The following is a 16,414-nucleotide window of genomic DNA, read 5'->3' as shown; positions in this document are numbered from 1 at the left end:
AAGAATCTCTCAAGGCTGGTTAAACGATGTCATCCGAAGTTACAAATGATAAATCCAATTTATCAGGAGACTTGCCTCAAGTGCGTAAACCTTAAGAAAAGTGTAACAATTTCTAAAGCTCAGCACCATAAAACTTTTTTCCATATGCACATAAAATCATTTATTGGTTTTATTATGAAACCGTTTCTTTATCCATCCAGTGGTATGATAATGCCTTTCTTTCAGCATTCAAATAGTTGCATCTTAAAACATTTTTTGAAGCCAAAATTTAAGCAGTTGAAATAATTTCCAGGTTGATTTTAGCATTTCATAAAAGTAAGCTTTAGCGCATAGGTCACTTATTCGGTAACATTGCCAAACCTGAAAGTATCAGAAATTAAAACATTTTATCTTCCTCATTGAACCTGCTTGCAAAAGTACATTTTTTTCTGAGAGTTTGTCGACGGCTATCGTCTAACCAACGCAGCGATCTCTACCTTTTCGTAAATGAGAAAACAGAGCATCGTAAACTCATGCACGTGATCGGACGTTCAGACAACCCAAACTGCTTGCGTTGTCCTGGAGAAGCTGAATCACTGGCACACAAATTCTGCGAGTGCCCGCGTGTGGCGGCAGCATGAACATATTTACAACGGAGCATAACAGCAATCCTAGGAGGCTGGCAAAGGCCTACATTCAATGATCTGTTACGTCCGAGCTTAGACAACGTACAAATAGCAAAGAAGAAAAAAAAATTGATATTAGTCTCAAAATACGTGAATTACATTCTTACTCAAGTGAATGATATCAATTTGGCAGAGCTAGAGTTTATTTTGTGTCTAGAGGAATAAGACTTTATTGAATTCTGATCAAAAATTGATTTGTAAATAGTTAACGTAAGCTAAATAAACGATATTTTATTTAAAAAAAAAATACTTCAGTTATATGTCCAGTACTTGCAGTATTCCGTACAATCTATTCAAACGTGATCTGTATCCACACTGTAGTTATCCCAAGCTTGATCAAATCTGCGAGAAAATCGAGGGAATACTAATAAGTGCCATTTGTCGGTAGCGTAACTTATACCGTTATAGTTTTGGAATCGGATGTGTCCGACATTTGGTCTTTGAACTCGATTAATCACACTATAATAGCATTGAAATGAACACGCGAAAAAACTCGATTTGTCGTTTACGTCACTTATACTGCTATATCTTCGGAATCGGAAGTTTGAACAATTTGATCTTCGAACGTGATCAATGATCCAATTACTACCGGAAAAAAAACCCCTTTGCTTTTCTTCGTTGACCGAAACAGTCTCATGAAAATATGTTTTGCGTTTTTTATTAAACAATTTTCCACACTAATTTGGGCTAAGTTTTGACACCAATTAATTATAGTATGACTGATTCGAGTAGTGCACGCTTACGCGTTTATGTCACATATTCGGTATCATTACTTAAACCAAGCACTTGACATTTGCGTTGTTTTTTTTTTGTTTTTCGGTTTTTTAACGATATCAAACTAACTAGAGATTATAAGAGGAGAAAGAATATGAAATTATAGAGCCATAGTACTCAAGGAAGAGCAAGGATGTGAAGAATAAAGTGCGGAAAAGTGAGCCGTGACAAGGGTCATTTAAGTAAGCAGAAGGCTTCTCGTATCTAAACTTTTACCTTCTACCAGAGGAGTCGAACTTAGGCACCTTAGCGATACGAGTCATCCGAGTCTCTGATATGTCAAAAAGTAAAGGCAAATGTCGTTTGCCATTTACTGTCCGAACCGGCGTATTGTATGAAAAGAATTATGCTAATATAAAAAAAAACCTTTCTTAATCCACTAAGGGGCTGTCCATAAAAGACGTCACGCTTTTTTTGACGATATTTGACTCCCCATCCCCCCTTTGTCACAAATTGTCACAGAAGCAAAGACCCCCCCACCACCCCTATGTCACATGTCACGAATTCAAATTAAATAAAATTCATCTCAATACATTCTCAATATGTATGACAAACCATACAAATATGAGGGAAAAATCGATTTATTAAATGCTGTCATTAGATTAAAAAATATCCCTAAAACTACAAAATCATCGGAATTATTTTATTAATATCAATTTTATAAATTAACAAAAGTATTTGGTTGGAATTGATGAAACATTTAAATCATCTGTTTTATTCCTCCTAGGGGTACACAGATATATTATTGTTTTAGGTAAAGAATAATATTTCCTTAGTGTAGCATACAGAGCTGAGAAAATAAAGACCAAAACCTCATCAAAACGAGATCACTGCCGGAGAATCTTTTCATTATCACTTGATCAGTAAATTTTAAATCACATCGATCAATATCGGTACTGATCTTCTGTCACACAATGGGTAGTGATTTTGAGCTAAAATGATTCTTGATTTATGTAAGTTCAATCAATGGATGATTCGATAAGCTTTGATGTTGGTGGAGGAAAATCACATATGATCAAGATAAGACATGACATGATCTACGTCTGAAATCGTAAATCTCCCGCCCTTTTTCAAATGGAGTACAATTGAATAAACTGCATCAGAATCAGATAAGAGAAATTCTTATGATATACTATTATCAATGCTAGAAAATCAAATTACTGAAAAAATTGTCAGTGCATAACTTAAGTTAAACCGTTTGAAGGCATCTTTTTCTTTTTTACTCATATTAGGCAAAATTTATTAATTTCGCTAATTTACTCGTTCCTCTGTGCACTTTTGCTAATCACAACAGAAATGATTTCCTGCATAACTCATTTCCGAATTTACAAGAAGAAGCTTTTATATCAACAAATGCACGTTTTCCTATAGAACGTAAACGTTTATTGTGGAGATTTTTTCAGGAAATAGGGCAAAGCAGTAAAATAATTAGGTATTTCAAAAATGCGCTCATTGAAAATATTGGACGTCACATTCCAAAAACCTCCCCCCCTTCCCCCTGTCACAAAAGGTCACGTTTTATGAAACACCCCCCTCCCCCTTGCGGCGTGACGTCTTTTATGGACAGCCCCTAAGTGGAATTTTCATAGATCTTGAAAAATCATCAAAGGAGGAGGGGTTTACATTAGAGTGCCTATAACCAGAGTGACGACATCTCATCCGTAATGTTGGCAACAATTCAAAACATTCCATTAGCTTTACATTGAATTGACAGGTCATATGCTCGTTTGGAACTGGGAGCTGTCATTCCAAACGAACAGCTGTCGCCACTCTGATTATAGTCACTCTAGTTTACATGAATTGCATTGAACGTCGAAATTGAGTGTCACCTCGAAAACAATTTTCTTTTAAATCGACTGTCAAAGTCCCAGAAAGTCGATTTAGAAAAAAAAAATTTTAAATGACACTGAATCACGACGTTTCATACAATTGGGATAAACATAAAATTTCGATTTCGGAAATTTCATGCACTCCTCCCTATGATGACTTTTTAAGATCGAAAATTTCAAACCTTTACCGACAGGCAGCACCCTTTACCGATATCCGATTTAGCTCAAATTTTGCATGGGTACTTTTTTCGAGGTTGAACTTTTGAACACTACCGTTTTACGAAATTGGAGGTGATCCCAAAATATTGGCACCCTTATATACATCAGAGCGGTAAAAATACCGTGTTTTGTCGGTTACGTCGCTTATACCATCATATCTCCGGAACTAAAAATTACAGCCCTTTGATCTTTTAACTTAATCAATGACGCAGTAGTAGCTTCCAAATGAGCCTAAGTCTGTTAAAATCGGCTTAGTCATCTCCGATAAAACTGCGCGATAAAAAAACAACTCGTTTTGTCGGTTACGTCACTTATATCATCACACGGAGAACCCTTCGATCATAAAATTGCGATATCGCAGTTTTTGATTTTTGCGATAGTTGATTTAACTAATTTGTTTTTGATTCAACCAAAATGGTTTTTGATTTGCATATATTCAAGTAGTTGAAAAATATGTTGTTTTGAATGCTGTCAAATGCCGGAGACAGTTAAAAGCAAAACAATAATCGCAATGCAAAATCAACAACTTTTTTAGCTGAAATCTGTTCGCGTCGCTTCAAAATGTCAATGAAAACAACATCGATGGTTAAAGCGTTTGGTGAAATTGTGTTCATTCGATTTGAGAATTTTATGATAACAAGTGTTTATCTAACAGCGGTGTTGTGATAAAGTTAACCTTGTTTGAGATGAAAAAGATTTGGTGACAAATTAGAAAATGTTAATGAATGATCATCTCGTAATCTTTCAGGTATGCGCAAAAATTTTATGCTTCAAATTCGATCATTATTTACTTCCAGCAGACTGTTTTACTTCCTGCTGTTTGATACCGATGATGATGTTCATGCATTAGCAATAAAACGCATTTTGACATGAATTTAATTTATAAAAGTAACAGGAGCGAAGGGTTTCAAGCGCACAGAACGCGCTGCGATTGAATGGCGCGTTTGAATTGCCGTCGCAAAATTTCAATTCCCAGCGGTTGATGCACCCAAGCTCATATAAATTGACTAAAATTATCAGTGCATAACTTTAGTTCAACCGTTTGAAGGCATCATTTTAGGTAAATTTAATAATTTCGTTAGTTTACTCGCCCCTTTGGGCACTTTTGCTGATTAAAAACGTTTTTCTACATCAATCATTTCCGATCGAATCAGAAGTATTTTTTTAGAATTTAGATTTTTACTGATCTCAAAACAAACAAACAAATAAAACCGATTTATTTTTCAACTAACAGAATTTTGTTTCAATAACAACACCAGTTATTTCAACTAAAATATTTGTTGAAATTGAAAGGTATGTGTCCTCACTAATTGACAGCATTTTTTTTCAAACAGTTGAATTAGTTGTTTCAACCATCGTTTCTGCTAATCGAAAAACAAAAATGACAGTTTAGTTAAAACAACAATCGATTAGTTGTACCAAATTTTAACCAATCGAATTCAGAAAATCAACTAATATTCTGGTTGAAATGGGATCGCGGGTGGTTCCGTGCATATCTCCGGAACCAAAAATCACAGTCATTTGATTAATGGCTCAACAGTAGCGTTTAAGCGAGCCTAAGTATGTTGAAATCGGTTTAACCATATCTGATCAAATTGCGCGGAAAGAAAACAACGCATTTCGTCAGTTACAGTTACAGCTCATACACACACAAATATTTTCAAATCTCGTCGAACTGAGTTTATTTGTATATAACACTATGGGTTTCCGAAACTCTGTTCGAAAGTCGGTTTTCCAGCAATTCTAATACCCTTCTACAGAGAAAGGCAAAAATAATCGGAGCTGTATGCCATTAGCCTTCAAAAATTGATCAAAGGCTTGATAATGTTTTTCAAACGAGCCTAAGATTGCAGAAATCTGCCAACCAAATTTCTTTGAAACTTTTCAATTCGACAGTTTTACTTGTATTTATTTTTGCTTTTATCGTAGAGTATTTAAAAAACGTTAAGCTTTGCCAATGAAAGAATGAAAATAAGTTAGATCTGCCTCAATCAGTTTCTGTTTGTTTAGAGTTTAAATTTTATCCGTTGCTCTTGAGTTCTACTACTTTCACTATTAACTGGGAGAACAATTTGATCAGTTAACTTTGAGTTTTTTTTCTTTTTTACGTTTCGTCTTCGTCTCATCAGTGCTTTAGCAGATTATGTTGGACTGCTAATGCCACTTCGCGAATCGTTATTGAATTAAGTTAAGCAGACGTCAGAAACGACATTGCACTTCGGTGTAAACATAAGTGTGTTGCAACAAGTGAATAAGTAAATAGCAACAACTCTACACAAGCCTTGATATTACATTCCTATTATGGAACTTGGCCTTCTGCTTCAACAGACTTCGCAGCCGACTCATTGCGTACAGAACCATTCCATGGCTGGTGCTACGATCCTACTGACACTAAGAATCCTTCCAGGTCGGAACTCGAACATACGATGCATTGAACCGCCAACCCGGATATGTTGTATGTTGAACAGCAGTCCAACATAACCTGCTAATGATGAGCCGAATGCGAAAAGTAAAACGGAAATAAAAATTGTCATGCACACTCTAGCACAAATCGAGGTACTTATTTGCATTTTACCGATGAAAATTGGAATATTTGTTACAATTGAATGCAAATTGTAGTTGAAATGAAAAGTTGAAAATGTTTTATCATTTTTCCTGAAGACTGCATGTAACAGACAAAAATAATCATCATAAATTCATTTTGGGTCGAATATTTTTTAAACTCTCAGGGAATAAGTGAGAGATAAGCTGTTTTTTGAAAGTTTATGCTGGTTTTTTTGTCGAAGCTAACTTTATTCATAATTTTACAATATATATAAAGGGTGATTTTTTAAGAGCTTGAGAACTTTTTTAAACAATAAAACGCATAAAATTTGCAAAATCTCATCGGTTCTTTATTTTAAACGTTAGATTGGTACATGACATTTACTTTTTGAAGATAATTTCATTTAAATGTTGACCGCGGCTGCGTCTTAGGTGGTCCATTCGGAAAATCCGCTTTTTTATCGACAAATTTTGTTCAGCGATGAGGCTCATTTCTGGTTGAATGGCTACGTAAATAAGCAAAATTGCCGCATTTGGAGTGAAGAGCAACCAGAAGCCGTTCAAGAACTGCCCATGCATCCCGAAAAATGCACTGTTTGGTGTGGTTTGTAGGCTGGTGGAATCATTGGACCGTATTTTTTCAAAGATGCTGTTGGACGCAACGTTACAGTGAATGGCGATCGCTATCGTTCGATGCTAACAAACTTTTTGTTGCCAAAAATGGAAGAACTGAACTTGGTTGACATGTGGTTTCAACAAGATGGCGCTACATGCCACACAGCTCGCGATTCTATGGCCATTTTGAGGGAAAACTTCGGAGAACAATTCATCTCAAGAAATGGACCGGTAAGTTGGCCACCAAGATCATGCGATTTGACGCCTTTAGACTATTTTTTGTGGGGCTACGTCAAGTCTAAAGTCTACAGAAATAAGCCAGTAACTATTCCAGCTTTGGAAGACAACATTTCCGAAGAAATTCGGGCTATTCCGGCCGAAATGCTCGAAAAAGTTGCCCAAAATTGGACTTTCCGAATGGACCACCTAAGACGCAGCCGCGGTCAACATTTAAATGAAATTATCTTCAAAAAGTAAATGTCATGTACCAATCTAACGTTTAAAATAAAGAACCGATGAGATTTTGCAAATTTTATGCGTTTTATTGTTTAAAAAAGTTCTCAAGCTCTTAAAAAATCACCCTTTATATATATATATATATATATATATATATATATATATATATATATATATATATATATATATATATATATATATATATATATATATATATATATATATATATATATATATATATATATATATATATATATATATATATATATATATATATATATATATATATATATATATGAATGATTCCCTACACAAATCGGCCGATAGATATACGATAGCAATAATCGAATAAGAGTAATCATAAATCGTTTTTGAACACGTGACAATCTTCTACTAACATTTTCACATCACGTACACATCCCAATACAGGCACTTATAGGATATCTAACCACAAATCAGTTTATTGTATTCCAAACCATGCATCGTTGTAGATAACCGCAAGAATTTAATAATTCAAGTTGGCTGGTAATAGAGCGAAATCTTTGAATCAGTACACGAAATGCAAATGAAAATTAAATGCGTACAAACTGAATAAACACAATTTTGCGTTTCGAAATCAGAGTTATTTTACCATTTACTTACCGAATAAATAACTAGTTAGCAAGGAAAACTATTATATCATGTAGCTAGTAAACTGTCAATTGCTTTGCAATATTTCAAAAGTAGACTAGCGTTATGCGATAGTTATTTAAACTATCTAAATCGAAACGTTGACGTTAGTGGTTAAAAAACAAGAACAGCTAGTCACCCATTTCACGGTGTGATTTCCATAGTTTGAATAGATCCACCGGCACCGACTGAAGTTACCGTCGGTTTTATGAAATTCAATCATCCTGCAAGTGCGCTTTTTTGCGCATCATTTGCTACCCACCCGTTGTTCGATAACCGCCGGGGCTGACACACCTGTTCACTTGAGTAGTAGCTCAACCAACCCCGCCGGCACCGGTTTCCGAATCGATACCGATGGGAACGCAGCAGTATGTAGTCGAATTAGACACTTCACTACGCTGTTCCGTTCGCACAGTGTTTGGCGAATTCGATTCCCCCGATGAAACGGGAGCAGATTTTCCGGGTTGTGGTTTCTGGTGGGCCCTTCTCACATTTCTCCAAACTATGACTGACACTGGCAGCAGTCCACGCGTTTCGATGTTTGTTTGCGCTAACTTGGTGGTTACTGCAATGTTTAGATCAACAGGCAGTCGTTCACGGTTTTTCGGTTGTAGGCAACGGTCCATGCTCCGAGTACCCGGGCAGACAAACGAAGCACAATTTGCCACAGGAAAAAGGTCCATTTGGTACATCAAAGCGAGAAGCAAAGTTCAAAGCATAGTGGAGCACCGCCAGTGGCAATTCAAACGATTCTAGGTCTGTTTAGTCATTCCTAGCAGTGCGATAAGAGCAGTCCGTGCTCATCGGGTGATGAGTTTTAAATGCTTTTTTTGTATATCAACAAATCCTATTGTATATGGTTCGAGGTATTAACGATGTATTCTGTTTATATGTAATCAAATTATTTTTTTTGGTGTTTTTTCGGAAATCGTTTATTTTTTCTTCATCAAATTATCAACCATTTGAAGTAAACAATCATTGTTTATGTTTATATCGCTGTAATCTGATTCATAACAGACGTATTTGAAAAACACAAATTTGAAAAAATTCCATATAATGAACTGAGCAGAACTAAAACTAGTGCATTAATAAGATAGTTGAACACAAAACGACCTGAAAACTAATGCAATTTCTTGAAAGATGAAAGAATCGATATTTCAGGATCACTATTGCGGAAATAATGCGGTCTGATGGTGCTCTATTATGGCTTCCGGTGTTCACTTTGCGGCTAGGTTAGACTTTCTTAGACAATATATTGAAACCTTGAGGCATCCACGCAATAATATAAAAATTAAATGGATTGTTTACAAAGCAGACGGATAGTTATTGTAGATAAAATCAGTTATAAACTAAGATCAGAAAAAGAGATTAGTTGTGCTCATGTAAAGGAAGGAATGAATTTTATTCTAACTCATTCTTCATCTCTTAGTAGTTTCTTGTAAAAATAAATCCGGTGAAAATTAGTCGATAGAGTCATATTTTTAAAATGCCAATTAGATGATAATCACTAACATCTAACCACTTGCGTAACTGAAAAAGCGCAGTTTCGACTAGTGACAAGCGATATATTGGAGATCAGTTAAAAATAAGTTAAAAACTGGTTGGAGTTTCGTTGCAAGGACATACTTGAACAACTAAAGACTGTCCTAGAAAGTATGGACGCAACTAAAAACCGCTGCTATTTCGCAATGGTTCAGAATCTGTCAATTTTTATGGCTGCGTCCTGTTGTTTATACTCTTATCTAACCACTTGTGCAGTTGTTTATTCGTTTTCATTAGTGTGTTTCGAAATGCGTGGACTTTCTGCAGAACAACGTCGAAAAATTGTGTACAAATGGTGTACAGAACGCGGACTGTCACTGAGAAAGATAGCAAAAATGGAAGGAGTAAGTGAAAAGGCCGTGCGAAATGCAATCAGGAAATTTGGCGAGGATAACACCTTTGAGGTTAAACCGAAAACGGGTCCAAAAAAAGGTCCTCAGTTGGATAAACGTGTACTGAAGGCGTTCGAGCAAAAGAAGGAGGTTTCAGTTCGGGATGTGGCAAAAAAGTGGACACTTCGAAGTCAAATGTTCTTCGTGCTAAAGAACGTTTGAATCTTCGAACCTATAAGAAGCAGAAACAACCAAAACGTAGTCCGAAACATGAAGCATCGATCAGGCCGAGGGTTCGAAAGCTGTACAATACAATTCTTGCTGGAAATATGAATTTGGATCATGGACGACGAAACCTACGTGAAACTCGATTACAAATCCTTGCCGGGACCACAATATTATACGGTGCGAGAAGGGAAAGTGTTGAACCAGTCCGAGACATCGATTGAAGTCGAAAAATGTGGTAAGAAAGCTATGGTCTGGCAAGCAATTTGTAGCTGCGGTAAGATTTCGAAACTCTTCATTACCACTGCTTCAATGAACAGCGAAAAATACATCAAGGAATGTTTACAAAAACGACTTCTACCCAAGATTCGGAGCCACAAGGATCCTGTTGTCTTCTGGCCAGATCTTGCTTCTTGCTGCTACTCGAAATAAACGGTAGAATGGTATACTACCAAAAATGTCACTTTCGTCCTAAAAGACATGAATCCACCAAATTGTCCACAACTTCGACCAATTGAGGAATTTTGGGCGTTAACGAAGGCACATCTTAGGAATCAGGAATCAGGAATCAGAAGAAATTGGCTCAAATGGCACGTTCCCCTTGATATTTGGAGATTTGTGCCTTGCCATCAATTTGTTTTTAGCATCATTTTCCCGATATATAAGAGGGAAGGATTGAAAGGAAATGGTAAGGGTTGAACTAGGAGGATGGGAAAAATTGACGACACAAAAACACATAAAAGCAGAAGTAAATTCTGCACCCCTAAGGGATGCTGAACAATCTGCTGAGGATCACATTTAGTGGAAGCAGAAGGAAATTCTGAACCTCTACGAGGTCCCGAACAGTCTGCTGTTAATAAAACCTCCAACCCCCGAGAGGATTTAGAGATCTTACAAAAGCGACACCATTCTGCACTCCCGGAAGAATGCAGAACGACTCGCAGTATGTACGAGCAGAAGTAAATGCGGTACCCCCCAGAGGATGCCAAACAATCTGCCAAACCCTATTTAAGGTGAATACAGAAGGGATTCATTCACTCCAGGAAGAACGATGAACCCTTCTGACTATAGCTCCTTACCACATTGGGTGAGAAACGAGAGAATATCCTTCAATTTTAGCTCCGCATACACAGACTCAACCATGTATGGAGAACCAAAAACCCGGATACGTAGCTGCGTCAATGCGGGACAGTTACATATCAGATGATATGAAGTACCATAATCGCATTCACACAAATCACACGAATAATACTCAGCACGTTGAATAGTAGCCATGTGATAATTGAGTTTGCAATGTCCAGTCAGAGCTCTGACCAGAATACTTCAATGATACTTGGAGAAATGCAGTAGACACTTTGACATTTTCAGATTTAAATCTGGTAGAAATGCTTTTGTCTGAGCGCAAGTTTGCAAGCTGCGCCAGTAGCTGGCATGTTTGGATGCAGCCCAAGAACGTATCTTGTGCTTTATCCAACTAGTTGAAAGTGGTAAAGCTGGTTCAGGACCAACGAAATCATTCGTTGCACCAGCTCTAGCCAACTCATCAGCCCATTCATTTCCAGTAATACCAGAATGGCCGGGTACCCATATGAAGTAAACAGCATTTGAAATGCTGAGGTCTTCAATTTGAGTTCGACATGCGATCACTAGATTCGACCGTGAGTCATTCGAACTGAGTGCTTTTAAGGCTGCCTGACTGTCGGAACAAAAATAAATACGTTTACCACAGATCCTCTGCTGAAGTGCCGATTGTACTCCACACAGAATTGCGTAGATTTCTGCTTGGAACACAGTACAGTATCTACCAAGTGAATGAGACTGCTCCAGCCTATTTCACGACAGTAGATACCAGCACCAGCACGACCATTCAACAGAGAACCGTCCGTAAAACAAACTATGTGTTCATCAAGTTGTCGTTCCAGACAACCAGACAATCATTCCTAACGAAGAGGATAGCTCACATTGAATGTTTTAAAAGGAAAACTGCATGTGAGAGTTAGGTCACTAGGAGCGAGTAAATACTCATCCCACGGAACCATTTGAGACCACAAGCGAGTGTGACTGGTAGCATATTCTAATGGGTTACTGTTCCAAAGCCCTGTAACCCTAAGACGGTATGCACAAGATAATGCTTCTTGTTTTAGGAACACATATAGTGGTTTAATGCACAGTAGCGCCTCTAGAGCAGCAGTAGGAGTTGTCGTGAATGCTCCTGTCATCGCCATTAGGACCATCCTTTGGAGATGATTTAGCTTTGACTGAACTGTCGCGACTTCTCCTTTCTGCCACCATACAAGACATCCATATGCTAAAATTGGTCTAACGATAGTTGTGTAGATCCAATGAATATATCTGGGTTTGAGTCCCCATGATTTTCCAAAAGCTCGTCTGCATTGGCCGAAAGCCATGCAAGCTCTTTTAATCCTGAAATCAATGTGAGCAGACCAATTCAGTTTTGAGTCAAGAATAACCCCGACGTATTTAACTTGATCGACCACAGTGACCCCTGAAGCAAAGAACTGCAACGGACGAGCTCCTGTAATTATCCTACGATGAGTGAAAAGCACCATTGATGTTTTGCCCGGATTTACAGATAATCCAAACCTGACAACACCATTGTTCAACAGATCGCAGGGCTTGCTGCATTAAATCAAAGAGAGTGTTAATGCTTATACCGGTCATCAATATATGATAATCGTCGGCAAAACCATAAGTCGGAAATCCAAGGTTATTAAGTTTCCTTAACAAACTATCAGCGACTAGGTTCCATAAAAGTGGGGATAGTACACCACCTTGAGGACACCCACAGACACTCAGCTTTCTAATCTCTGGCCCGCCGAAGCGATGATCAAAGAAGTTGATTGCTAAGCATTGCGTGTATCCAGTAAGGGAAAAACCCAAGATATTCCGTTCACGACTGCAATGTTTAACCTCCTGCAGCCATTCAGCCATCGGCACGGAAATACACCTCGACTTAGGAGTTCCTATTTTTGTGGCCTTTTACGACATGGAATAGGAAACCAGTGGATCAATTCTTGGTAAAAAATAATTCCGCCGGATGCCACACGGCTTACCTGTTTGGTGGACTTATACCACCGGTACAGGTGGACCGTAGCGTTATTCTTAGCAGTTGGGAAACCGCTACCGAAGAACGTTTGAATCTTCGAACCTATAAGAAGCAGAAACAACCAAAACGTAGTCCGAAACATGAAGCATCGATCAGGCCGAGGGTTCGAAAGCTGTACAATACAATTCTTGCTGGAAATATGAATTTGGATCATGGACGACGAAACCTACGTGAAACTCGATTACAAATCCTTGCCGGGACCACAATATTATACGGTGCGAGAAGGGAAAGTGTTGAACCAGTCCGAGACATCGATTGAAGTCGAAAAATGTGGTAAGAAAGCTATGGTCTGGCAAGCAATTTGTAGCTGCGGTAAGATTTCGAAACTCTTCATTACCACTGCTTCAATGAACAGCGAAAAATACATCAAGGAATGTTTACAAAAACGACTTCTACCCAAGATTCGGAGCCACAAGGATCCTGTTGTCTTCTGGCCAGATCTTGCTTCTTGCTGCTACTCGAAATAAACGGTAGAATGGTATACTACCAAAAATGTCACTTTCGTCCTAAAAGACATGAATCCACCAAATTGTCCACAACTTCGACCAATTGAGGAATTTTGGGCGTTAACGAAGGCACATCTTAGGAAACATGCCTCGGCAGCCAAAACCATTCAACAGTTCGAAAAAGATTGGAAAGAAGTGTCAAAACTTGTCGCCAAGAAGTCTGTACGGAATTTAGTGAAGAACGTTCGCAAGAAGGTGCGCCAGCTAGTCTACAATGGCTAAGTAGGAAATGTTGAGAACAATATTCTGTTGTTGTAGTGTAATATTATCAGTATATCGAATAAATTACATTGAATTATTTACAGCGAAATCAAAGTGCGTCCATACTTTCTGGGACAGTCTTTATTCAAACCATCACTAGCATATAACCATTACTTTTCCACAATTGATCAATATCCATATGAAGCGCCAAATCAATACACAGTAACGATTTGCACATACGATTCCGCCTTCATAATGCTTTCGCAGTGGAAAAAAATATTTTCAACTAGTAGCTGAAAGCATAGCTGTGGTCGAATATGTGTTTAAATTAAGAGTCGGTAACTTTTGAGTTTTAGCATCTGCAACCGGATCACCGGGTAATTTCGACGAATGTCATTTCGCCGAACGCCATTTCGCCGAAAAGGTCATTTGGCCGAATTCGTCAAATGGTCTTCATATCGTGATTATAATTGATTTGAAATAAAGACAAATAAAAAATAATAATGTTTACTCCCGTTTTGTTGATCTACAATCGTACTTCTGAAATAATCTAGAAAGACTTCAATGATTTTTGCATTTTCTCTTTTATTTTATATTTTTTATTTTATATATATTCACTTCTGGAAATTAAATCTTCTAATTACTTTGTCTTATATCATCAGGTTGAATGCCGTTGGATAGAAAGAAAACTTGTTTTAAATTGTTTAGAAAGAGTCTTATTTTGGGTCTGAATAGAGAACAGCGAATCAAGTCTTTCAGTGTGGGTGAATTGAAGCAGAACACGTACCAACTAACATATTCAATTTAATGAATACTTGTAGCAGTTTTCAGTGTTACTTCATAAATATAGCATAACAACTTTAAACTCCATAAACTCCTAATAAACCATTATGAGACTATATTCCAACCTACCAGACTATTTTTTTTAATATGAAGCAAAATGAAGCATCAATCCTACGTCGAATCTATTTCGGAATGATTCAAAATTCAAGAAGGTTTTAAAATCAGTTCTAAATTCAAGAAGGTTTTAAAATTACACAAGGTTTTTGAAATATTGCCTCCTAGTATGGCAATCATCAAGTCGAATCATCGATTCGATTTTCTGCGATAATTATCAACGTGCAATTCTCTCTTGGTAAATTCCACACAGCACCGATCATTATCATGCTCACGCATTGAGGGACACGAGTTCTTGTAGCATCTTCTACCGGATTGAAAATGTTGTATACAATATAGAGAAATATCGAGCAGCTTCTGTCAAATTATCGGCAATCGCCAACACTAACTTCAAAATCTTACAATTTCTCCTAAAACTTCGGATTCTACAAAAATCTCGGTAGTACAAAAAACTATAAAGGGCGAAACTGTCATTCCATTTGTTTACGTAAGTTTTGCTCCCCGAGTTCCATACCAATAAACAGGGCGATATTTCATTTGCTAGTAAGGAATGGCGAAACTATTTATTTTGTTTATTTTAGATGGTTTCCAAACCTTTTACTACTATAAATAGTAAATGAGACGATAAAATTACTCGCTGATTTGGCTTAGTCTTGAAAACCAGCCAACTTTACGAAAAATGCGCAACGTTGTAACTTCATAATTCACGCAGGAAGTATAAAAGTAAACAAAACGCGAAACTCTTTTCATGTTGACGTATTCATTGGGTATAGAAGAAAGGTCGTAAAATTTACATGCCTTTTAATGATAAACCAACAATTCATCGACTAATCCAAAATTGATCTGATAATATACGATAATTTCTAAATAGGATTTGGTACCAAAGTCGAATCATTCATCAATGTTTTTCTCCATTTGCTGTCAATGTTAGATTCGCCGTTCTTCGAAGAACAGCTGATTTCCAGATTATATTTTTTATATGCTTTTTTTAACACCATTATATTTAAATAAGTAATTCACTTAATTAAATTCAACTATTTTTATTATTTTCGACTTTGAAAGTTTTCATCTCAACAAAAAGACGAACCAAAATTACCCCGATGTGCGGTGGTTCGTAATCAAGTCTTAAAACAAAACAAAGCCTTTATTTATATCTACATAATTTTAACCCGGAGAGATAGTGGTGAATCTTTGATTCATCTGGTTTGCCAGTCATTTCGCGTGGAATCAAATTCAATAAAAAAACGAAACCACTGTATTTCATTGTAGCTTAGAGTCCAAAACGAACGAACGAACTCCGCTACTAGCGATGGAAATTGAATAATACACATTGACTTTACGTGAACAAGCCAAACAGCAAATCTTCAAACTCTTATACGGATAGATTGTTTGTTGAGAACTTTGTTCCATTGCAACAACTGGAGCTTCTGCGCTTCTCAGCATGTAGACTATTCTTCCATGACAAATTGCAACCAAAACAAATTGATTCAACCGACTTTGGACGGATTCATTCTCGCATGACCTACATAGCAAGAAATCCAATGCAAACAAATCGATTCTGCAAATCCTTCTTCGAGATTGTCGTCACTACCCCCGACAAACAGTGTTCGGTGCAGTATGCATGAACACATCTTTTCTTGCTTCAATAAACCCCACGTGGCCTAGCAGAGCTGAACCGGGTAGCTAAGCGAGGCTATTTTTTCCTTACGTCTTCGTAAGAAATGAACGGATGAAAGCCAGCCTGCACATGCCATGAATGCTGAAAAGGATTTGGAATTGAGCCCGCTTTCTTTATGGGTCGATGAAATCAGCG

General features: G+C 37.3%; 1 protein-coding gene across 3 annotated transcripts in view; it reads right to left on the bottom strand.

Annotated features, from left to right (window-relative positions):
* The window catches only part of LOC131430868 (1-phosphatidylinositol 4,5-bisphosphate phosphodiesterase classes I and II), a 340,169-nt gene that overhangs the window by 280,427 nt on the left and 43,328 nt on the right, over positions 1-16,414 (bottom strand). The gene's annotated exons all lie outside the window — the stretch shown is intronic.

Source organism: Malaya genurostris, chromosome 2 (assembly GCF_030247185.1).
Source record: "Malaya genurostris strain Urasoe2022 chromosome 2, Malgen_1.1, whole genome shotgun sequence".
Lineage (NCBI taxonomy): Eukaryota > Metazoa > Arthropoda > Insecta > Diptera > Culicidae > Malaya > Malaya genurostris.
This window is presented reverse-complemented; position numbering and strand designations above follow the sequence as displayed.